The following is a 23,962-nucleotide window of genomic DNA, read 5'->3' as shown; positions in this document are numbered from 1 at the left end:
GGGGGAGGGGCCCCTGGGGAGGTTCGGGTCGGACTCTGGATGTGAGCAGAGGCCCCCGGAAGGTTCTAGCTGGGAGGGGCAGACCCAGCACGATAATTTAACTGCCCTTGTGCCCACTCTGTGGGAAGGGAGAGTGAGCCTGGGAGCCGCCACCTGCGAAGACGTGGGAGCAGCTCGCAGCCCCCCTGCGAGGGGTCCCCAGCCCTGGGGTCGTGTCCCCTGCAGCACAGTGTGATGCTGCGCTCGTCTGGGAGCTCGAAGCTACGAGCCTCCACCCTTTTCCTCTTTGCCGGCCGGCCAGAGAGAGACAGCCTGTCTTCCAGACTCAGCAAAGCCCCAGCCTCCTGGAGGCCGGCAGGCCAGATGTTCAGGGGATCGCCCGCCCGCAGACGTGGCTTCATTCACCCCACAGGCCTCCTCAACCCCAGCCCGTTCCCAGCCCCACGGCTCCGTGGGGAGGCCCATCCCTCCAAGAATCTCTCCGTCCAGAAGGCATAGAAGCAGAACGAGCAGGTGGCACGTGTTCTCTGTCAAATTAACTAATTCTGTCCATTTGCTTGATGGATGCTTGACCAGAGGAATTCAAAACTTAAATGTAAGCAGTGGGTCTGCTTCAAAGTGAATTATTCATTAGAAACAGACAAAGCATCCCATGAGATCCATACTTGGACTCCCGTTTTTATTTTTCTAAAAGGGTCGCTTAATGCTGGCGGGGGTACAGCAGGGAGCCTGGGAGGTGGTCTTGGGGAGGGGCTTTGAGTGGGAGCCCAGGGCCAGCTCGATTTCGGGGTGACATGCCCCCTGAGTTGTGGGCCCCGGGTGGAGGGGGTGTGTGTGTTTCTGCTGACACAACCAGACCTCTCACCGTTGGGGGCGTCAGGGTCAGGGTGGTGGGTCCTGCTGACACAGCTCAGCAGCTGGTGGGTGACGGGGGCAGGGCGTCGTTGGGGACCTGCCCTCAGCTCAAGTGGGACCGATGGCCCGGCCTGGGGGGGGGGGCGCTGCATGAGGCCCTGGGCCTACGGCTGGGGAGGAGGGCCTTTGCGCGGACCCTTGGGCTGGTTGGAGACCCCCCCTCTTCCTCTTGGAGGGCGACCTGTTAGGGACACACGGCACGGCCCACAAGTTACCGCCGAGAGCGGGCCCGGGCTCCTCATCAGGAAGGAACCCCGTTCCCACAGACCCTGCTAGGGCCAGGGCAGGGGCTGGGACACCCTCTGACGTGCTATTAATAGCTTTTCCTTTTATTACAAAATTAATGTGTGTTCCTTTGAGAAACTTGAGAAAATGCGGATTGTCAAAAGGAGGCCAATAAAACTTGCTGGCAACCCACCCACGCTGATAAAATCCACGTTGGTATTTACTTCATCGTGCGGCCTTTCAGATATGCGTGGGACCCCGCTGTTTATGTCGCCTGGCAGCCCGTTTCTCCACGTCACGTGTGTCTGTCCGGGAGACTACAAGCCTTACCATGTGCGGGCTGCTCCGCGTCCCGCCAGGTGCGTAGACCTGAGTTGGTTTAACCCAGCCCCGTGGTCAGACGCTCGGGTATTTCCAGATTTTCACTCTGAATAACACAGCGGTGAACACCTGTAGTCGGCCTTATGCCTTTTATCCGCCTAACGTCCAGCGGGAGCCCCATTCTCAGACCACGTGGTCTGGGTGGAGCTGCCCGCTCTCCAGGCTCCGGACGTGGGTGAGTGAGGCAGGCTTGACCCATCACCCTGGCTGGAGACGGCCGGGGATGGTCGCGGGGCCTGCTGAGCCAGCAGAAGCCCCGGGGAAAGGGCCCCCTCTGGTCCTGGAGCTTGCTAGCCATGGGAGTCACCTCTGGGCCACCCTGCAGAGAGAGACAGACTCCGGGAGGCCTGGACACTCCTCTGGACTCCTGGCTTAGCTGGACCCAAATGATGGTCCCCTTACATGTGTCCGTTGCATCAGCCATGGGTGTATCTGCTTGTCTGAGTGGGAGACACACCAGAGGACGGACCTGGGTTTGCAACCAGAGCATCTGGACAGAGGCAAAAGCGGTACCAGGCCTGGGTGTTGCACGTGGCAGTGCCGGGGGTGGGGGTGGGGCGCGGGCGGGCACAGGTTGGGGCGGGTGGAGGGCTCCTCGGCCCCGTGCAGCAGGGTCCCCGCGGAGGAAGGCAGGAAGGCCGTGTGCCCCTCGGGGTGGGAGAGCAGATGCTCTTCCCCAGACCGAGGCCGGGGGCGGGGGTGGCGGGAGCCCTAGCCCAGGACGATGCTGCTGTGAGGCCCCACTCCTTGCGCCCCTGCCTTCCTCTCCCTACGCTTTGCTGTCTTGACGTCCTCTGGTGGCGGCCTGGGGAGTGAGACGTGGGCCCCTCCTCCCAGCACGTGACCCCCTCCCTTCTGGGCCACTGGCCTGGGCAGGGCTTCAGGGCAGGTGCTGAGAGATGGATGCCCCAGGCCGGGTCTTGGTCAAACACTGTTTCCTCCTTTGGGTTCCTGCTCCCGCATCCCACCCCCCGTAAGTGCGTGAAAGCAATGAACCCACAGAAATCCCAGGTTCTGCAGACAAGGTCCTGGTTGCTCCAACCTGGGCGGCCTGGGGCCTCCCTGCCCTCTGTGGGTACCTGCCGCCTCCCATCTCCCCCAGCTCCTCTGTCCCACCCGGCGTGTGCCCACCGGGGAAAGGAAGGGGAAATGTTGGGGGACCCAGATGGACTGGACACGGCCCCTCCTCCACCATCCGGCTGGGCTGTCCAGGCTGCGGCCTGGGGCCTGCTTCCGCCCGCTTCTCAGCGCTGCCTGGTCCGCTGTCTTTGCGGCCCAGCTGTTCACGCGGGGCCTGAGTTGCTCCGTCCTGACCGCCTGCGGGGGCGCAGGTCAGCGGGGACCGCCCGTGGTGGCCTCCGCATGGCTGGGTGGGGGACGCTCGGCCTTCCTTTGCGTGGTGGGGCGGGACCTCCCTGCGCAGTCGGCGCACCTGTGATCCGGGTGAAGCCGCGAAGGATGCTCCCTCCCGCCCACGCGTGAGCCACGAGAAAGACCTGGATTAGGGACGGGGATCCAGCCCGGGGAAGGCAGGCGGGCCCCAGGGAGAGGCGGGGGAATGCGGCCCAGGGAATGTGGCGCTGTGGCGACCTGCGAGGTCCCAGAGCCTCTGGCCAGGCGTGGGGAGAGGTGGGGAGACGGTACAGAGACAGCGTGGGAAGGTTAACACGGGCAGCGCTTCCCACGGTGGGGAGGTGGCGCACAGAGAAGGAGGAAAAGAGCCGGGGTGCTGGGCTGAGGGCGCCTCGCACGGCCCCGCGTCCGGCTGACCGCCGGGGGGCAGGCCCGGGCCGAGGGCCACCGGGGTGGCTTTGACGGCCTGCAAGGGCCGTGGCTGCAGCCCGGCTGGGACGGACACGGCCGGCTGGGCTTTCCGTCAGCGTCGCTCGACCTGCACGCGTGGCGCAGGTGCGGCTCCGCAGGATGGAGATGAAACGAGAGGAAAAGCCGAGGCGGTCAAGCTCACGCTCAGCCCGAGCCCGCCGAGGGGCCCCGGGTCCAGACGAGCCCCGGGCCCTGCCCTCTGCCATGGCGCAGCCCGACGCCCTTCAGAAACCCTTTCGTGCCAGACAGGCACCAGTGACGGGACGCCAGGGGCCGGAGGGACGTGGAGCTGCTCCGGCCCCACCGGCCCCACGTCCCCCCTGGAAGCCGGATCTGGATGTGGAAAGTTCAAGCCCCCAGCCCGTCCCCTCCTGTCCCCTGGCTCCGGGTCCCCGTGTGGCTACCGCTGGTGCCAAAGTCAGCAGCCGGCCCGGAAGGGAGCGCAGCCTTATCTGTCGCACTGTTTTCCTTGAGGCTGGCCGCACCCCGCTGGCTGCACACTCTCTCCCCCGCCTGCCGTCCAACATTCCCAGACATTCTTCGGGCCCCTGGGCCCCTGGCATCCTGGCAGGCGGCGCTGGGAAGTGGCCTGGCTCCGGCTCCCACACGCCGGCTCTGTCGCGGCTGGGGCTCTGGAGAGGCCGTGGTCACCGTGCTGTTTTTGTGGGCAGGACACCCAGGGGCTCGGTTCCCACGCCGCCCCCGGGCCGCCCGTTCCAGCCACTGTGCCGTGGACAGACGGGCTGCGGTGGTAACCCGTTCCCACAGGGCCCCCGCCCCACAGAGGAAGACCGAGGCTTCCAGGCGCCGGAGTGGAGTAGCGGCCAGTGGCCGCCTGCGCCCTGTGGTGCCCGTGTGACCGGTGGTCTGAGGTCCCAGGACGACGTCGGAACAAACCGGCCACGCACGTGCTCTGGGCGAGAAGGCTTAGCAAACCAGAGTCTTGGCCCCCGCGGTGAGCAGTTCGGCCACTCCCCTGGGCGGGCCTGTGTCCTGCTCTGCGGGACGAGCCCAGGGCATCAGCGGCAGGCGATCCCTGTGGGGCCTCCGGGCAGGGACCCCAGCTTCCAGCCTCACGTCTACACAGCCGGCGGTGACCACCGGGCCAGCCAGGCCATGGACACTGGGCCTGCAACGCCTGCGTGGGGCTGCGGAGCTGGCGGGGCACGGAGGGTCTTGGAAGTCCGCCGTCAGGTCTGGGGCCGGGCTCCCTGTGGGAGGGACACGGCGGCGTAGTTTGTGAGGCCACCGAGGGTTTTCGGTGGGTCCTGCACTGGGTGTAGCCTTTCCTGAAGCCTGCCGGTCGCTGGGGGAGGGACCCCACCCACGGCTTAAGATGCCACTGTCCCCACCAGTCCCCGTCTTCAGAGCAGGTCGTTCCCGCGGCCCCGTCTGTGGGTGGCTGACCGAAAACCTAGGGGTCCAGGCCCGGTGCTGGGGCAGCCTGCTTTCGCCCTGGGCCGCGGCTCCGGGCGGGTGGGATGGGCTGGAGGGGGAGGACACGGGGAGATGCGGAGAGTGGCCCCTGCAGAGGGAGGGGTCCCGGGAGAGAAGGGAGCCCCAGACTCCCCACACGGGGGCAAAGACCTGACCCTCTGGTTGCCTGTTGCCGCCGTAACGAGCAAACCACACCGGGCATCCAGACGGTGTGGGCAGCTCCAGGGCAGAGCCACGTCCTGCCTTTTCCTGCTCCTAGAGGCTGAGCGTTCCCTGACTTGCGGCCCCTCCTCCGTCTCCAGGCCGCCTGGGGGCCAGTCCCCCTCATCCCCCCGCTCTGTCCCTCTCTCCTTCCTCCCTCCTCCGCGTCAAGGGCCCCGGCGGTTGCGTTGGGCGCCCCCCTCAGCCAGGAGAATCCGCCCTCCAAGCTCAGCGGATGGCAGCCCTCGCCACGTAGGCTAACAGGGTCATCGGCTCCAGGGCTTCAGACGTGGTGTCCCTGGAACCACTATCCTGCTGGCCACCGTCACCGGGGCTCTGGCACTGCACCGGGACGGAGGGGCCCGCCTTGGGACCTGGCAAAGGACGCTGGCCATCAGGAGAGGCTGGGACCTCGCCTGTGGGCTCCTGGGTGTTGGGTAAGGGAGTGGCTTAACAAGAGCCCACAGGGCTGCACCCGCTCGTCCGGGGGGTCCTCACCTGGGTCAGTCACCAGGGTCCCGGTCCACCACGATGGTGATTCTGAGCGTCAGGAGGGCAGCACTGTGGAGCGGGGCTTCTCAAGTGTAATCCCTGGTCTCCCGGGGACTGTGCGGCTCTGGGGCGGCGGGTTGGCGTGGCCGGATGCGGGCAGTGCTGCCCGGAAACCTGGCTGGGAGTATCAGGGGATGGAGGTTAGGGAGGTAGCACGGGACGGCCAGACCCAAGGTGTGCCTCGGAGCACACTGGACGCTTGGCCCAGCCTGGCCAGCACGGCAGGCCACCGCAAGGGGACGGGCCTCGGGGACACAAGGACGCACTGAGCCGCACGTCACACGCCAGCAGTTCCCCTCTGGGTGTCGCTCCAGAGATGCACCAGGATGCTGTCCACGGCGGCGCCGGCAGGGCCTTGGAAACAACCTAACAACAGACCAGTTAGACCCGGGCTCTGCCTTCAGAAGCAAATCGCAACCCTGCCCCCGGCACCCGTCCAGGCCAAGCCGCTTCCTGCTCTGCCCTGGCCCCCACCCCCATCCTGGATACAACAGCCGGAGGGCCCGTTCCTGGGGCTCCCACGTCCCCAGAGAACCCAGCCCCAGGGCTCTGGCCACCGCTCTGAGCTCACACGTCCACCCCACCGCACCCCTGCAGCCCCCGGTCACGGCCCGGCGGCCCGGTCTTCCTTCAGCTGTCGGCCCGAATGTAACTTAAGGGGGGTTCCTCCCCGCCCCACCCCCACCAGCATCACCTGTCCTCCCAGCCCCTCCAGCTTTCTCGGAATACTTTCCCCCAGTGACCTGTCTGCTGCTTGTCCCCTGTGTCTCTGGCAGTTGGGCTCGCTGCTCCATCCTGGCACCCGGAAGGTGCCTGGTAAGCGACAAATGCCTGACGGACAAGTGAGTGAAGAGCCATGGAAAACACTCCCGGAGAGGAAGCGTCCAGGAGCCAAAGCACTGGCCGGAGCGGCTCATGCAGTTGGGACAGATGACAAGAGGAGACGCTGGCGGGCTGTGACATCCGCCCAGACGCCCACCCCGCACGGACAGATGGCTCACGGGCACATGTGTATTGCAAAGGGAGCAGCGAGGGGCTGGCTGGGCACCGGACACACCGCCGTGTCCCGGGAGGAGGGAGGGGTGGACGGCACTGCGTGACGGGTCACGTGGGCGGCGCTGTGGTGCAACTTGGCTCCCGTGGTGACTCGGGGACCGGCCCGAACGGCCGAGCATCCTGCGGACCAGGCCCACGTGCCGGGTCAGCGCAGCCTCGCCGTGCGCCGCGTGGGTGCAGAGCTTTGGGGGCAAACTTAGAAGGCTCATGGAGGACCCACTGCTACTGATCTCAAAACTCACTACAGAGCCGCAGGGGCCAAAACAGCAGGGGGCCGGCCAAGGACAGACACGCAGACCAGTTGACCAGACTGGGAGCCCAGAGATACACCCTCACACGTGTGGCCAAATGGTTTTGACAAGGGCGCTAAGACCGATCAGCGGGGAAGACAGTCTTTGCAACAAACGGCGCTGAAAAAACTGGACCTCCACATGTGAAAGAATGAAGTCGGACCCTCCCCTAACACCATATAAAGAGTAGACTCAAAATGGATCAAAAACCTAAATGTAAGACCGAAAACAATAAAACTCTTAGAAGAAAACATAGGGCCAAAGCTCCATGATATTGAACTTGGCAATGATTTCTTGGGTCTGACACCAAAGGCACAGGCAATAAAAGCAAAAATAGACAAACTGGGGTCATGGGTCATGGGGTCTTCCGGTCCGTGCTGGTGGCCCCGTGTCTGTGCAGAACCCCCCGGACTCAGACCTCTGCTTCCACCCTCTCCTGTGGGAAAATCTGTTCTCACCTGTGCACAGAAAGGCCAGATGCCTTTGGGGCCCCCTGAGACCTATCTGCTGACCCCCGGCACCTGGGATGAGCCCCAGGGGAAAGTGCACGCAGCTAAGCCCACTTCATCAAAACAGAAAACGGCAGAAGCCCGCGGCTTCTGCCGCGTCCAGCAGGGCAAACGCTTGCAGTGTTTCTCATACGCAGGAGTGACTGTCACGGGACAGAGCTGGCAGGGTGTCATCTGAACTCTGGAGGGAGGTGAGGCTGGGTTCCGGAAGCAGCACGTGGAGGAGGAGGAGGAACAGCATCCACACAGGCGTCTGAGCCCCTGTGACGTCTGCCATCTGTGTGCTCAGGGGACACGGCTCTGCGTGGCGTCCACCCCGAGGTCAGCCTGCGGGCACTGACGCCTCCACCTGAAGGTGGAAGGGGACAGGAGGGGGGAGTGGGAGACGGGACAGGCCCCCAGGGGTCTCTCCACGAATCTGGAGCACGGCAGCCGTCCTGCTGCTCTGCCTTTCCAGATGGTCCCGGGTCCCCGGTTCAGGGGACCGCTGTCCCTGGAAAGGGGCAGAGGAAAGGCAGGGGTGAGGCTCCACAGGGACAGGACGGGAGGCCCCACAGATGCGGACTCAGGGCAGGATCCCGTGTAGGTTAAGTGAGATGCAAACATCGGGCTCCGCAGTTTACACACAGCGCGTGTTCATCTGCATATCGTTTATGTGTGGTCTGGGCTGCAATCGCGCAGTTGAGAAGCTTCAAGAGGCCGCAGGGCCCACAGAGCCTCGCAGACTGACTGTCTGCCTCTTAGAGAAAAAGTCTCCAAGCCCGAGTGGAAGGAGTGAGCACAGCCCCGCACGGTTTGCAGAGCAGCTCCGGGCGGGGACAGCTTCGGGCCCCTCTGCGGGCATCGCCCCGGTCTTGCCTCAGAAGGGCCGGAACCGCGTGGGCAGCGCCAGCCGTACCCGTGTCCTTCCTCACTGCGGCCGGCTGGGCAGGTGGCAGAGCTGGGCCCCGACCCTCCCCTGAACCTGGAGGCCTCCCCCTGCCCATGTCCACGTGGGTGGCCGGTAGGGGAGGGACCGCGTCAGGAGGCGAGTTGCAGTGTGAATGTTTGCTACTATTACTTGCAAAAGGGACTTCGTTTATCTCGTTGATTTTATCTAGATTTATGCCATTTCCCGATACAGATACAAACTCAAAACTGGGCTGTTCGGGGTCCAAAATGCCCCATGCCTCACAGCTCTCCAGGCATCCCTTCCCGACTTCTCACCAAAGTACCAGTGAAGACTCAAAGCACTCAAGTTCCAGATGGATAAAACCCTTATTTTTAAAACAAAGTGATTAAAATACGAGGAATAAATGAGCACAATGTTTGTATTCTCTCAGAGTGAAGAAATACTCTCTAAGCATATCATAAAGGCAGAAACTCTAAGGATTCAGAATTAAATTAAGGATTGAACTTTTCTGCATGACTGAAAATATCCCAGGAACAAAATGGAAAGGCAAATGGCTTCGGAGGAGACAGGAATTTCAGCCTTTATGGCACAGTATGTGATGACGTCGTCAGCGCTTTGAAATACGCAGAGGCCAAGAGAAAGGCAGGTGCCCGGCCCCGCCCACTTGCCGCCCGCATCCCCTGTACCTCTTCTCAGGGTCTGCACGGTGCTGGTCTGGCGTCCTGGGGAATTTAGCCCCCGCACCCACTCCACCAGCAGCCTCGACAATGCCTGACGGGGCCGGGGGTCAATCACTCAGCTTTCTCACCCTTGGGAGGGGGCGCCGGCCCAGTGGGACAGCGGCAAGTGGCTTATAGGACCCCCTCCCTGACTGCTTTCTCTTTCCCGCTCCCTTCCCCCTCCTTAGGTGGGACCACCTCCCAGATAAGCTACTTAGAGGCACCTCCCAGACTGCGGATCTAGTCCTGAGGGACTCAAACCAAGATGTTCCCCCAGTTAAAAGGGGGGAAAAAGGGCCACCAAAAGGGAAGCACAAACAGCCAGTAACTATGTGAACATGTTCAGGAATCTAGAATGACAGATTCTAATGGGAGACGTGCAGTCTCCAGAGGGTGATAAGGCAGAACCAGAACATAAGAGCCTGGGACCTGTCAGCCCCACGCCCTTCAAGACGTACTTTGGGCCACATTCGCGCGATCGTTAAACACACGCGGTGCAATTCCACTCTCGTTTACTCTAAGAAATCAATTGGATAAGTGTGCAAAGAGCCCCAGGTATGCACAAGATGTTTAAAGCAAAAACAAAGAAAAGCAGCACACTTAAATGGCCAGTAACAACGGACAGTTTACTGAAAGTATCATTGATTTCCACAGTGAAATACCACGTAACCATTAAAAAAGATGACTGCATTATCTATTCGTTGTCATAGAAAAATACTCATGATACACGAGGTGCAGAAGGTGGGATTATGAAACAGTGTGTAGAGTGGCGCCCACTTTATATGCAGACGCTGACAGGTGTAATTTCTGCACTGGAGAATGTCTAGGAAAGGGGAGAGCAGCTACCATTCCACCTGCTGTTACTTTGGAATGGTGGGTGGCGTAGATCATTTTGTTTTTGCCTATCTGTTTTCTCACTTTTCCATGATAAATATGCATTAGCTATGTGGTTTGAAAAAAGCTGGCACCTGCTCCTGCCAGAGAACAGTTGCGGGTTGCCGAATGCTCTGAGCTTACATGCTGTTCGCACCTGCACTAGCCGATGTTTGGTGTGTGCCCCAAATCCAGAGGCGTTGTCTCCACACCACCACTCAGACCCGTCAAGCCAGGAGCACGAGATCCCCAGATGCTCACGCCTGAGGCTGGCCCTGCTCTAACCAGCTAGACCCATGCCGGGGGCTACTCTCCCCAGGGATAACTGTGCCTTCAGCTTGGGGAGGGGTCATCTGCTTCTCCCCTTGGCTCTGGTGACTCCCTGTTGGTCCCACTGTCCATGGCCTTGGCCAGCCCCTGGGTCGTGTCTTCCAGGTGGGTACAGCCAACAGTGCCTCTTTCCTCCTAGTTCCAGCCAAAGTCCCAGGGAAGATGCTCATTGGCCAGGATTGAGTCACATGTTCATCCTGAGCCAATCATGATGGTGGGGCCAGGGGTGGAGTGCACTGATGGGCCAGCCGAGACCCTGCCCATCCCCGGAGTGGAGGAGGCGGGTTCAGCCCAAGAGAACCACCTAAGGAGAGACTGGGGTGACTGAGGGACTCACAGGAGGGGCACGGATGTACCCACCACCCTGGCTGGGTTCCCCACCAAGGGATGGTCCTGCTCCGTGCTGACCCCACCAAGTGTGCAGAGATCCTTGGCCTCACACAGCCCGCTTGAGGGGCTGCTGCTGCTCCCAGCCCTGGGAGGGCAGGTGACACCCAGGAGGGGCAGAGCTGAGCCCTGGCCGGGTGATGGGCCCTGGACCTGGACCCTGGGCCAGGCCAAAGGCAGGAGAGGGAGACTCTGGGCAGCAGTGTCTGGGAACCCCTTGGCCATGGTCAGGCTTGGCTGGGGAGCGGGCTGAGGGGAAGGTGAGGACCCTTGGCCCAGGTCCCGAGGAGCCTGGCTGATGGCCCTGGAGCACCAAGGTCAAGTGGTAGCTCTGGGACAGGGATGGGATGGATATCCCGCCGACACAGGAGAAGAGCCAAGGGGACATTGGGAGGTCAGTACCAGGGGAACCCCAGAACCCCCACTCCCCACACCCCTCCCCAGGCCAGCCAGCCCAGGGATCTCCTGCTCCCACCTGAACCCAGCCAACTCCACTGGGGGCAGCAGAAAAGTGTCTGAAAATTACAAAGCCATGGCCAACAGCCTGCACCACCCTGGACACGGTGACCCGGGACACATAGGACACTGAGAATGTGGACTGGACCTGGCAGGCAGCCCAACTCCAGGACGGCCCAGACTCACGCCACCTCTTTGGGTCCAGACCCGGCCAAGGAGCATCCCCCCTGGGAGCCCAGGAGGAAAGAGGCTCTCCTCTGGGACTGCCTACCTGGGGGACACGACCCTGGGAGAGTGGGGCCATGGGGAGACTGCAACGGGAGCAGGATGTGAACCGTCGTTGCAGAAGGTGATGAAGGATGAGCCAACAATGCGTGTGAAGTGCCCTGTAAACAGCTAGCGGCGTGTCCTGCTGTGCTGGCTGCACTCCTCTGCATTTTGTGCCTGCACTTTTCACACCCCTCTCAGGTAGGGAGGCCCCTCCCTGGAGCACAAGACCCCCTGCTCACCCACTGACTGCTCAGCTAACGGTGGCCTCGCCCCGCCTCAGCCCAGTATGGCCGGCCCCTTGGTCTTGGTGTCCTTGCTGATGACACGAGGCCATTTCATTACTCACTGGGCTGTCCTGGGAACAGAGTGGGCAGAACCGGATGAGCACGTGTCCTGGCCGTGTGGGATCCTAGCAGCGGGCGTGCAGGGACCCAGATCCAGGCCACCCCAGGGCTGAGAGGTGTCACAATGGCAAGAAACTTTCCTCACAGCGAAATTAGAGACATGGCTACAGTTCGTGCATCTTTTAGAGCAAAGCTTTGTGCCACGCACGCGCCATGTGACCCATGCAGCAGTAACAGAGGTAACGGTGTTTCTCCCAGAGCATCCTTGACTCCCCCAGCCCCACCCTGGGCATTGGGGCAGAGGTCACTTGCGGGCAGCCAGGGCCACCCCCTGCCTTCCTGCACCCGCACCCCAGGTCCAGGCAGGGGAGCCCGAAGCACCAGGATCTTACTCACACACAGAGGACTTCTAGTTCTGGCAGATCCAGGGACTTGGTTCCCTGCCTGTCACTCCCACTGGAAGCAAAAGTGCTGAATAAAGCATGAGCAGTATTCCTCAGACGCTCGAGGGAGCTGGCAGGTGAGGAGCGAATACGCAGAGGCTGGAGCTGGAGAGGGTGTGGGAGCCCAGGGGAGGCCCAGGTGGAGGACGCTCAGGGCCAGCCGGACCACTGCAGCCTAGTGGGGAACCCCTATCCGCACGAGGGCCCGCCCTCTCCTCACAAGGGTGAACCAGGATAACTCCTCAACCCCATCACCCAGGGGACGGCCAGCCCCCAATTTTGGCATTGAGAGGAGGAGGAAACCTCTCCCTCGGGATCTGTGACTGGTAGTGGACCCTCAGGAGGTTGGCATACCAAATTCACACCACCTGAGGGGCCCAAGGCCCAGAATTTCAGCTGAAGTGGTTTCAATCTGGCAGTGCCTCTGGGAGAACCCAGGCTCAACTTGACCTCGAGGAGCTCCCACAGGTAAAAGTCCAAGACACAGGAAATCATAGTAAAAAATCACAAAGCACACAGGCCAGAAGGCACCACAAGTGAGCCAAAAAAACCACAGGCAGCAAAACAGGACTCACAAATACTCCGTCTGTGGGGTTGTCAGGGCAGAATACCCAGTAAATTAGGTGTGCTTAGGTCAATAAAAGGGGACTTAACATATGAATAAAGGGCATGTGACCATCAAAAATGTATCAAGCTAAACTGAAAATGACCAAATAGAATTTCTAGAAAAGAAAAGTATAATAAATGGAGATAAAACTCAGTGGATTAAGAAATAAATAAAATTAAAAATAAAGATTCAGTAATCAAGGGATTGATTTAGTTGCAGTTAAATGAGGTTAAAGAAAGAACTAGTGAAATGGAAGATAGAGCTGAAGAAATTATCTCTAATTCAGCAGACACAAAACCATGGAAAACGTGAAGAGTACATGATTAAGAGCAAAGAAAGCGGCAAATATGTACAGTTAAATGTAATAAGTAGATGATCTAAGACACCACATGTTGTCGACCCAGCTAGATAAAATAAAACAGGACAAGAGCGCAAAGAGCAGTGTGTGGGCCAACTTCAGGCTGTGGGAGCTCAAGCAGGCAAGTTACACGACTGATGAGATGCCGGATGCAGAGCATATAGCTTCTTGAGTTTTAAGGGGAAGGGGCAGCAGAGCAAGAAAGGAGAGAACAAGAAACATAGGGAAAGGGAGACAAATATCAAGGTTAAGACAAACATGCGGTGAGGCGTCAACAATGCCAAAAGTTGATTCTTTGAAGATGGCTGATCAGATGGACAAACCCCTGGCCATCCTGACCACGAAGAAGGAGGCACAAATGACTAGTGTCAGGGATGAGAACAGAAGGCAAAACCACAGACGCTCCACCAATTACACGGGGGTTGTTATGAATAACTCTATCCTCTTGCATGAAGTGGATAGAATCCTGGAAAAATATAACTTAATAAAAGCAAGTCAAGAAGAAATAAATGACCTGAATAGTCCTATAAACATTAGTAAAATTGAACCAGTGGATAAAATCTTTCAAAGCAAAGCAGGCCTAGATAGTTTTAACTGGCAAGTTTTACCAACATTTAAGAAAGAAAGGATTCTAATCTAAAAAAAATTATTTCAGAGTATATGAAAAGGACATTTTTCTAAAAGTCTATGTCATATATCGTATCTTAATGGAAAACTCTTGAAAGTTCCCTTTAAGATCAGGAACAAGGCAGAGGTGACCACTGTCTCCATTCTAGTCAACGCCGTACAAGTCCTAGGAAAGACTTATAGGGAAGTCTTTAGGAAGTCTTATAGGGAAGACTTATAGGAAGTCCTAGGAAGTTCATAGGGAAGACAAGGAAAGAAGTAAAAGGCGGCTTAAATAGTTAGACTTTTCATTTTCTCGTGTAAGTGTAGGTGTCCCAGGGCTGGGACTGGGGCTCCAGTCTCAGCTTATCCTGCTGCACGGTCATCTGCAATGCTTGCTTGTTAACCCATAGTCCAAGATGGCTGCCCAAGTGCTGGCCATCATGTTTGTATTCCAGCCAAGTGGAGAAAGTAAATGAGAAGGAAGTATGACCGCTCTCTGCTTGGACGTTACTTGAGAGGCCTATCTACCACTCCTACTTCTACCCCACTGGCCAGGGGACATTACTGGACTCAGTTGTCACCTTGATTCTGGGTGGCCACTAGTGGAGAACAAATGGAGAATGGGACAGGGACGCAGGGACAAACGCTCAGGACTGAGAGGACAGCTCAGGCGGCGGGCAGACTGAAGGTCCAGGCCAAGATCAGAGGTCATCCCCTGCTGGGAGCGGTGCCATGCCGCTGACATCCTCCAGCTGTGCCCACCCAGCCTCAAGCCCCTTTGTGGGGGGAGGGGAGGAAGCAATGGGGCGGCCGTTGGCCTTCTGTGGCACCTGGAGCAACGTGGGCCGGCCTCTGGCCTGGTCTGCGAGACGCCGCATGACCTCGCTCGTTCCAGTGCCACAAGAGGGAAGGTGCTTCGATCAGCTATTTTGCTGCCTGGATCCATGTACTGGCAGGAGGGCAGTTAGCAAATGTGCAGAGCACGGTTGCCTTTGTCACAACTTCAGCAAGCGTATTTTTAGCTTAAAGACTCCGGAGTGACCTGACTATGCAGCCCCAGAGCCTAAAGGCGCCATCAGAGCCAGGGCAGAGGCAGCTGGTCACCCCCCGCCACCAGTCCAGACAGTGCCCTGTCAGGAGGGCCAAAGCAAAGGTCTTGTGGGTCACACACTCCAGAATGTTTAAAACACCTGCCAGACAAAGGACCAGCTGCAGTGCCGGTGTTGCATTTAGCAGTGAGAACATGGGGGCCGTGGGGGCCGCAGCCGAGCAGAGAGGACCCGAGATGCACGGCGGGGACCCCGCGATGCGTGTGGAGGGGCAGGGCCTGGGAGCTGCAGGGCCCCAGCTTCTGTCACCTTGTCGTGGAATCCTCTGTCCCCACCGCAGGGCCAGCAGGAAGGGCTTCTGTGACAGGTGACGGGGGAGCCCAGAGGGGCAGCCTTGCAGATTCCCATCGAGGTCATTCTCACAACGGAATAGCCGGGAGGACAGGCAGGGCATTTGTCAAGGATGGAGCCGGCGTGACAACCAGGCACTGGGCCCTAGAGGAGAGGTGGGCTGCGTCAGCAAGGCCTCAGAGCGACTGGGTTTAAATCTTTTCTGCAGGTCGGGTCTGAGGGGGGTGTGAACGCCCCTCTAGCCTTGGTCCAGTGGTGAGGAATTGGGTGGTGAAGCCCTCAAGGGCTACGCTGCCCCTCCTGGTCCTTCTGGAAGGGGCCCTGGGCACCCCCAGCCTGACCAGTGAGCAGGGTGCCCACGTAAAGGCTGAACCCAGGGTGCGACGATAAGAGCAGAAAGGCAGTCAGGCCACTCGGGGCGCACGTGAGGCTGGGGGGAGGCAAGAGGGCTGGGCCGGCCCCGCCCGGAGCAGGACCCTCGTCCCTGGCGTCTGCCTGGTACCCCCCTGGCCCTCGGCCTCCCAGTGGGCCCGGGTCAATCCCAACACATCGGTCAACGAGACCAGAGTCCACTGGGGCCATCAGCAGGATGGCGCAGCAACCAGGCCCGCAGGTCTGCTGGGCACCCCTGGGCACCCCTTCCCTCGAGGGTCCCCCCCGCCAGCAGGGCGTATTGGAGGAGGGGCGGGGCTTTGGCCAAGCCCCAGGTTAAGAGTTACTCATGGATGAGAGCTCCTAGTCTACAAACTTTCCTGGAGTCCTTATCCTTTAAGAAACGTGTCCCTGAGGACAGGCCAGTACCTTGTGTCATCCCGGTGCAGAGTCCCCGCCTCGGCACGCAGTGTGGGGTTCCCTGAGGGGGAGGGGAAGGCCGGTGCCCCCCTTCCCACGATCTAGGTCGAACCTCCTTCAGTCCCCCCACGCTGTCTGGGTCCGGACCCTCTCCCTGGGGCGCCCCGCTCCAGCCCTCTCTGCGGGTGAACCCCCTAAGCAAGGTGGAGTTCATCCCTGGACCCCGAATGTCCTGGAGCAGGGGCTGCAGACCGCCGTGGACTGGGGGCCCTTGGGGGGTGGGAAGCGTCCTGGGGAGGGGAGGGGCGGGCTGCAGGGGCTTCCACGGGGGGCCACAGCTGGCTGCCCCACTGCCGCCTGGGACAGGACGTTCAGCCCCCCCGTAGCCCTCGGGACGCTGCCTCCTCCGGGGAGGCCCTGTGGCCCCTGGACATCCCACCCCGCCTTCCACCAGAGCCCACCACGGCGGGGGATCTCGTCTCTGACCCTCGACCTCAGAGAGCTTGGTCCCCTGGCCAGTCCAGGGTCTGGAGGAAGCGGCCCTGGCATCACCGGGGGCAGCTCGGGGGCACTGCCAAGTGCTGTTGGGGGCATCCGGACTTCATATCGCAAACGCGGTCCACGACCGAGCGGCACAAGATCACGACACCCTGCCTGTCCCCCGCCTGGCTGACGCCGGCCTGCGTCTGGTGCCCGCTGGGGGACACAGTTCTCGTCCCCGACACCCCCAGGTGTTGTCAAGTGTCACCGGCCTTGAGGTTCCTGTCCCAGCCCCCTCTTCCCCGAATGGAGGGTGTGCCGGGGACGGGAGCTCTCCGCCGGCCTCCCTCTGTCCCCACAAGTGTAACGAGGCCCAGACGGGCAGGAAGTGCGGCGAGTGACAGCTCAGAAAATGGCTCTAACGAGAGGGGCTGCGGGACAAAGGTGGCATTCAGCGCGTTCTGGGACAGCAGGTCCCTCCCGGCCCTTTGGCGGCAGGCGGTGCTGGATCCCCAGCTTTCTGAGGGCGCCCCCCCCGACCCCGCAAGCCTGAGTTTAATGAGCGGCTTCCCTGTGCGGCCACCTCCGGACCCCGTCTTGGCTGGAGTCCCCTGTCCCCGTGGGGCTGCCGGAGCCCCAGGCTGGCTTCACCCACGGGGCTTCCTGTGTGACCGCGGTTCTGCCTCTTCGTCTGGTCTTCCTTGTAAACTGGCAAAAACTCACCAATGGTGGGTTTCTGCGGGTTTGGCAGTTGTGGCCCCATTTGAAACAGTTTAAATGAGCAAAGAGCGAAAGGGGGTAAAACTGCAATCAGTGTACAAATAAAATACACTTTCCAGTTTAGTACTTGCGTAAACCAGAGCGTGCGTGATGAAACTTTCGGCTCAGAAACTAGCAAAGCTACTTTGGAATTACACAGGGTGTCTGTCCCGAAGCACCGAAGGCACCTCTGCTTCTCCCGAATGTTCACCCACTTCCTATAAGAGTTAACGGTTTCTGGAGTCTCAGACTTGAGTTGCTAACAGTTCTCATGGGTGAGTAAGCATGCGCGTATGAGTCCTGTCTGGGCCGGGGTCGGGGGCTGCATTTCTGAGCGGCTTCCTGGGAGCAGCGGGGCGCACCCCCCCCACCCCCGTCCAGGGATCTGGGGGCAGCTTCCGCCCCGACAGGCTCTGAGGGCGTCGTCTGGAGCAGGGAGGAAGGGGTGGGGCTGGAGGAGCCCTACGCTGCCTGAGGGGCCGGTGGCCGCGGCTGGAGGTGAGGACCCGGCAGAGGTGACAGGGCACTGTGGGAGACGGTGTGCTCCTTTTCAGATCGTAAATAATGCTGCTCGATGTAGAAAACATGGGAAATCCACGAAAATCTCAACAGGAGAAGTCACGAGTGCACTCAGCAGCCGTTTTTTATCTTTATGTTATTTTGGTCTGCTGCTTCTCCCATCGTAAGCCCGCAGCGCGTACTTATGGCGTTGTAAACGCATCCCCGCTTTATCTAAAACCCTGTCTAGGAGTCGGGGTCCCACCTAGGTTGGTGCACCTGCAGGGGCTGGGCTGGGGCTGAGCGTCCTCCGAGGGGACCCCGGGAGAGGGGTAGACGGGAAAACAGCTGTTTCTCTGAACCCGCGCGACACGGGCCCACAGGTGGGGCTCCTCCAGCGTCCTCCAGGCTCCAAGAAGCTCATATGGAATCTGGGGTCCCTGACACCCTGAAGGTTGTGGGACCCGAAAACCAGGCTCCACCCACCTCTCATTTGTCAGCTGCCTCGGATGTCAGGGGTCAGAGGTCGGTCATCAGGGTCTCACTGGACCCAATCCTTGCTCCTGGACATCTGGGTGCCCCGTGTTTTCTGGAGCTGGGAGGAAGGAGGAAGGGACGGGAAGGAAGGGCCCTGGTGGGACGGGGTGGGGGCCAGGCCAGCTCACCAGGCCCCCGTTGGGGTCTTGGCCCCAGGCCTGCCCTGAAATGGGCGTCCCGCACTTCCATGTTATTGGGAGACACGTTAGGGCCCCGTCGGTTTTCCTTGAAGAACTTGCGCCTGGAGGAAGGCAGACACCTGGCCCCCTCCCCCGCCAGACAGCGCCCGCAGCACGGGTTCACACACGGCTGCCGGCCAGGGGGCGCGGCTGCCAAGAAGCAGAAAGTCTCCCTTTGTTAATCATGCTCCATCAAACTTCGTGCTGGCCTGGAAAGTAGGCCGCGGCCGGGCCAGCGGGGCCGGGGGTGGGGGGAGCCTGGACCCTCACCGGGCCGCGTGGAGCCACCGCTGGGAGAGGCCGGCTGCCCGGCTGGACGCGGTTTCTCTTCTGACTCACGTAAGTATTTATAGCAGAAGAGAGATGGTCCGAGGCCAAGCTCCTGAGGCGGGAGTCGGGAGAGATTAAATCTCCGCACAGGCCTCAGCCCGTCTACCCCTCGGCCGCCCGGCGTCTGGCGGCCGCCGGTGAAGGACAGCTACTGCGGTTTCCCGCCGCCCGTTCCAGACGCGGCACATTTGCCCGTCGCGGTCTCGAGAAGATGCCAACCCCAAAGGGGGCAGATCCGTGCCCAGACGCCGGCAGCCTGGACGCGGTGGAGACACCAGGGAGGCCGCATGTCTGCACCAGCGCTCCCCGCGCAGAGCCCCCGGGGCGGGAGCTGCAGCCCCTCTTGTGCTGGTCACCTTGTGTCCAGTGGGCCCGGGGGACTCGGTGACAGAGGCTGCACCTGTCCTGGGGAGGGCTGGCCTGGGCACCCCTGGGAAGGGCTCTTCTGGGCTTGGGCCCTAAATGTGCAGGGTTATTGCAAATAAAACAGCCAGAGGAGGGAATGGCTGGTGTCCCCAGGGGTCAGGCACAGGTGTGACACGAGTGCCAGGTGTCACCCAGACTGTCGGGGCAGCGAGGTCCCAGCTTCTCCCCCAGCCCTGGGCTCTGGCCAGTTGCAGACGAGCAGCAAAGAGATGGCAGACGAGAGGAAGGTCCAGGACTGCCCGGCCTCGTAGCACAGGGCAGTGGGGGTGAGAGCAGGAAGGGTTATCTGTCCCAGAGGCCTTGGCTCTGTGTCCCCTCCACGGCGCCCCCTCCAGAGAGGCCAGGGCCCACCCGCCTATGTCCTGCCACGGAGAAGGAGCTTCCGGAGAGGCACTGAACCCCCCAGCTGCTGGCCGTCACCCCATTAAGCCCGGGGTCAGCCAGGCACCTGCCTCCAGTCAGGATGGCCCTGAGTCCCCCTCCTCGGCCGCTCCTCCAAGGCCACCTTGCACCCTCATCCTTCCGTCCCATGCGGGCTTTGGCACGGCCTCTCTTGGGGGGCGGCGGTGCTGTGGTGACAGATGATGCCTGAGATCCCGCCCACAGGCCTCTCATGTGTCTCTGAAACCCCCTCTGGCAGTCCCGGGAGAAATTTAAAACCCTGAAGTCTGAAAGAAAGGGTTAAAGTGCCCAGTTCTTGGGGAATTTGCATCCAGGCTCAGAGAGTTGGGTCCTGTCTCAGGACAGCGGCTTGGCACGGCCGGGGTCGGCTGTTAGTGAGGCCAGGAGACGACCCTAGACTCACACAGGCCACCCCGCGGTCGTTGGGTGGGAACGTGTCCACAGAAGCCCGCCCTCGGGGCGCAGGGACCCCTGCAGCAGCCCAAGGGGTCTGAGAGGAAAGGAGTGGAAATCGTCTCAGGCCTGGCCTCACCAGCACCCCTCCAGCCCGTCCTCCTCCCTGTCCAGGTCCGGGGCCCACAGAAGTGGCCGCATCCACCAAGAGGCTGGCGATGGCTCCGGCCTCCTGGCCTTACCTGGGGGAGACCCCCCACTGCCCGAAACCTCGTGGGGCGCCTCCCACCTCCTGGTGGCGGCCCCAGGTCTGGCCTGCTTGTGGCACTTTCCTTCACCCACAGGGTCCCCGAACCCACCCCTCTTTGTGCCTGGGGGGCCCCCAGTGCCCCTGAGTGTGCCTGGCCTGCAGGCTCTCGGTCCCTGCCCGGGGCCAACTGTCCCCCTCCAGCGCTGACTCACTCTGGCCCGTGGACCCTGCATCCTGGTGGTGCCCCCTCCTCCCACGTGATTTCAGGAGAGCCCCCTCCGTGGAGCTCTCACCTGGGGCTGCTGCAAAGGGTCCTGACCTACGGAGAAACGTTCTCGCAGTTTCACGTGCACGCCTCAAAGGTCAGAACAACTCATAATCACCCAAGTGAACTTTAAACCTAAATGTCTGTATGCACTACTGAAACCACTGAAGCATTAGAAAGCTAGGATAAAGGTCTGAGGGTCGAGCAGCGGTGAGGAATTTTAGCCTGACCCAAGGCCCAAACTGTAAAGCTAGTGGGACCTATCTGATTTTCTAAGAATTTGAAATTTCTCTAGAGCACGATTTAGTGAGCACAGCTGGAATGTAACGTCAGGCTGGGGAGATGGGGTTCACCCCAGTCCTACTGAGGAACTGCTGCTGGGTTGCGGGGGGCTCCTCTCCCGGGGGACGCCGCGCCGTCCTGCTGGGGAGGGGTCTTAGCCGGCCCCCCACTCCCATGCCCCACAACAAGTTCATCTTGGGCTTCATCCTTGTCCTTCTCTCTCTCTTGTTTTTCAACAATCAGTTTTTCTGTTCTCACAAGCCCTTCCTATCTGAGGACGCGTCTCCCTCTGACTCGGGTGGGGGGGGGTCTGTCTCTGGGTCTGTTTTCCTCTCTGTCCCCTTTGCACGCGTCGGGAGTGTGGCCCCACCCTGGCTCTGTCTCTCAGCCGCTCTGGCCACGCCCACCTCTACCTCTGTCTCTTCAGGCCCGGGAGGGTTTCTGAACTTCCCCTGAACCCCTGGGCTTGTTCTTCTGGGGGCGGGGGCCAGCTGCCCTTGCTTTCAGAGCCAACAAGCCCGCAGTTCTCTCAAGACCCTGTCCTCTTCTCAGAGCGATACCGGCTCACGGCCATGGGCACCAGGTCCCTTTGAGATGAGCTGGGTGCCCAGGTGGGCTTTTGGAGCTCAGCCCCCCCCGGGCCAAAGGATCGGGGCCCGCCCCCTCAGGCTCTTCCACAGAGGGAAGGGGTGGCGGAGTGTCCCTTGCCCCGCTCCCTTTCTGGAGGGCTGGACCGGCTCGAGCGGAGTCCGTGCCTGGCTCGGGAGTTGGGGTATCAGATCCTTCAGCCTGGTTGTCAGATGGCGCTGCCACACGGGGGGACCCAGCTCCCAGCCAGCCCGACCCCAGGGGCAGGGTGGCAGCTTCCCAGAAGATTCTGTGTCTGAAGGCGGTGGTCAGGGCCCACACTGGCCCTTCTGTGGGGTGACTTCCCCCTGGGAACCCCTAACCAGCTGGGGGCCTCCACTGAACCCCTCTGCATCCCCGCGTGTGAGAACTATGGGGTGGTCGCTCTCTCTCCGTCACTCTGGGCTGTGTGTATATTCTGGAAATGCCGAGTCATTTCTCCCACGGGCAGGCGCTTCCTGCTCCCTCCAGGGACCCGGGTCCGCTCCTTTGGGTGATTTCAATAAGAGCCGGTGTCGGGGTGGAGGCCATTCTCGCGTCCCCGCCGTAAACTGGGAGCCCTGGCTATTTTCATGCTTCCACCACGAGGCTGGCAGACGCCGTCACCCCGTGTGTAGGGACATCTGTGTTCTAGGGCTCAGGGTGGCTGCGGAGGCCACTGTGAACGAGGGGGGACTCGGAACCAGACCAGGCTGGACCTGGGCCGCCTGGGGCCCGAGCCGGAGAGGACTCTGTTTGCTGGCAGAAACGTGTGCGAAGGGGAGAGGCAGAGCTTACCAGGGGTCCCCGGCGGTGGAGCGCCATTCCGCGTGTCTGTTTGGGAGTGCAGTGATTTATTTTCCTGTCTGAGCCTTGCTTTGCAGTGGGATTTGCAGCCACGAAAGTTCTTGGCCAGGACATTTGTGTCTTAGGAAATGTTGGGTTGCACTTTTATTTTTAGCTTCAGGAATGTGACACTTGATATTATTTGGGTTGTTTAAGATGGGCCAACTTTAAGATGAGAGCTATGTCCCTTCACCCCACGCCAATCCTGGAACCTTCCCGTCTGAAAGGGAGGGTCTCAGTTCTACGCTGGAGAAAGCAAGCTGTCCTGTGCTCTGTTTCTGGGGAGGCTTCTGCCCGAGTTCCCCCCATGTGCCCCGAGTCTACGCCACCAGCCGGGAGGAACTGGCCTCTGGTGGGTCAGAGAGCAAACTGCTCTCCAGGCTGGTGTGGGGGCTGGGTTCTCAGGCCAGGGGACAGATATCCCCACTGGGGGGGCCTCTCTGTGACTGATGACACCCCACCCCAGGACGATGGGTTGCAGACCCAGGAAGCTGCCTTTCCCTTGAGCCGGCTGAGCACACAGCCCGCGAGCTCCTGGCGGCCCTTGAGTCTTCCCCGGGCTGACCAGGTGTACAGAGCGACTGAGGGCGGAATTATAGCCCTGGAGGGGGCCTTGGCCTCAGTACCTTCCAGAGCTGTGCCGGGCGTCCCACTGTAATGAATGGCCCTTAAGCTGGGGTCAGGGTGTTAGGGAGTCACGCCCAAACCCCTGCCCCCAGCTGCCCACACACCTCCGTCCGAGGGGCCCAGGCGGTCTGCATTCACCCAGCCTCGAGGTCTGCACTTCAGCCTTCGCCCTTCGGAGCAGAGCCTGCGGGGGAGACACGGGCCTGGGTGTGAAGACCTCGGTTTGAGTCTGGGTTCTGCACCAACGACTGTCCTGAGTGAGCCACGCGCATGCCCGGTGCCCGGCCCCTGCGACACGGGAATAGCCCCGCGAGGGTGAGATGGTGGAAATGCTCTGCCCCCACGACCGACATCGCCCCTCGCGCCTGCCCGGACAGCTGGACACGACCAGGCCTGCATGCAGATACTCTTGTCTCGCAGCCAAAGAGGCGGCTGGAGACGGCTGGCCTTCTTCCTCAGGCCGGGCTGGGTGCCTCAGCGGGGTGGGGAGGGGGACGGTTCTCCATGAAGTTGGAGCCTGTGCATCTCCTTCACATCCTGAATCGAGTCCCCGAGTCGCTGAGCACTTTCCTCTAAAAACAGCTTCATTCTTTCCGTTTTGCAGGGATTTTTTTAATGGGAGGCAAAGGCTTCTCCAACATTAAGTGAAGCGTGTGTCACGCGGGGCTCACAGAGAGCAGCTGGCCCGGCCCAGCCCCTGGAGCGCAGCACGGCCACCGCCCGCCCGGCCTGCAGGGGCAACGGCCTCTCTGTGACTCCAGCTTCTCGTTCAGGGGCCACCATCCCTGCCAGGATGTGGCTCACTCGTCCCCGAGTGCCCACGCCTGGCACAGTCTCGTAAGTGCTGATACATCAAGTATGCGACGAGCTAAGGGCCCTGACCGCTGTGTGAGGCGGGACGCAGCCGCGTGGGCTCTGAACACACTGAGGAGGGTCCTCAGAGTCTCTGGGTTCCTTGGCTGACTGCTGTGGAGGCCGGAGCAGCGGGGCCCGATGCCTCGGGACGGGACGGTTCTGAGGGCCTCAGACCTGCTTCTCCTCGCTGGCAGAATGTGGTCGAGCCAGCGCTGGTTGGGGTGTGTGTGTGTGTGTGTGTGTGTGTGTGTGTGTGTGTGTGTGTCCCTCGGCTCTGGGGTCAGCAGCCCGTCTCAGTCTCATGGTGCTTCAAAAGCCAGCTGGTGCTTTTGGCGGGGAGACCAGGTTTGGGTTTGG

The 23,962-nt window shown here is 60.9% G+C and overlaps 1 protein-coding gene and 1 long non-coding RNA gene across 14 annotated transcripts in view; both read right to left on the bottom strand.

Annotated features, from left to right (window-relative positions):
- Positions 1–6,591, bottom strand: part of LOC114486691 (uncharacterized) — a 9,811-nt gene extending 3,220 nt beyond the window's left edge. The window contains exons 1-2 of one of the 3 annotated variants that reach the window (XR_003680847.2): positions 6,279–6,591; positions 5,482–5,653 (exon numbers count right to left, since the gene is read on the bottom strand). This is a non-coding gene — a long non-coding RNA (uncharacterized lncRNA). Of the gene's footprint in view, positions 1–5,481; positions 6,172–6,278 lie in introns of those variants that run through there. The other 2 variants (XR_003680848.2, XR_003680846.2) reach the window with 2 other exon arrangements.
- ADARB1 (adenosine deaminase RNA specific B1) overlaps positions 1–23,962 on the bottom strand; it is a 168,243-nt gene that overhangs the window by 75,485 nt on the left and 68,796 nt on the right. The window lies entirely within an intron of this gene.

The sequence above is a fragment of the Physeter macrocephalus genome, chromosome 8 (assembly GCF_002837175.3).
Source record: "Physeter macrocephalus isolate SW-GA chromosome 8, ASM283717v5, whole genome shotgun sequence".
In the NCBI taxonomy this organism is placed as follows: domain Eukaryota; kingdom Metazoa; phylum Chordata; class Mammalia; order Artiodactyla; family Physeteridae; genus Physeter; species Physeter macrocephalus.
Note: the sequence above shows the minus strand (reverse complement) of the source record. Positions and strands in the feature narration are given on the sequence as shown.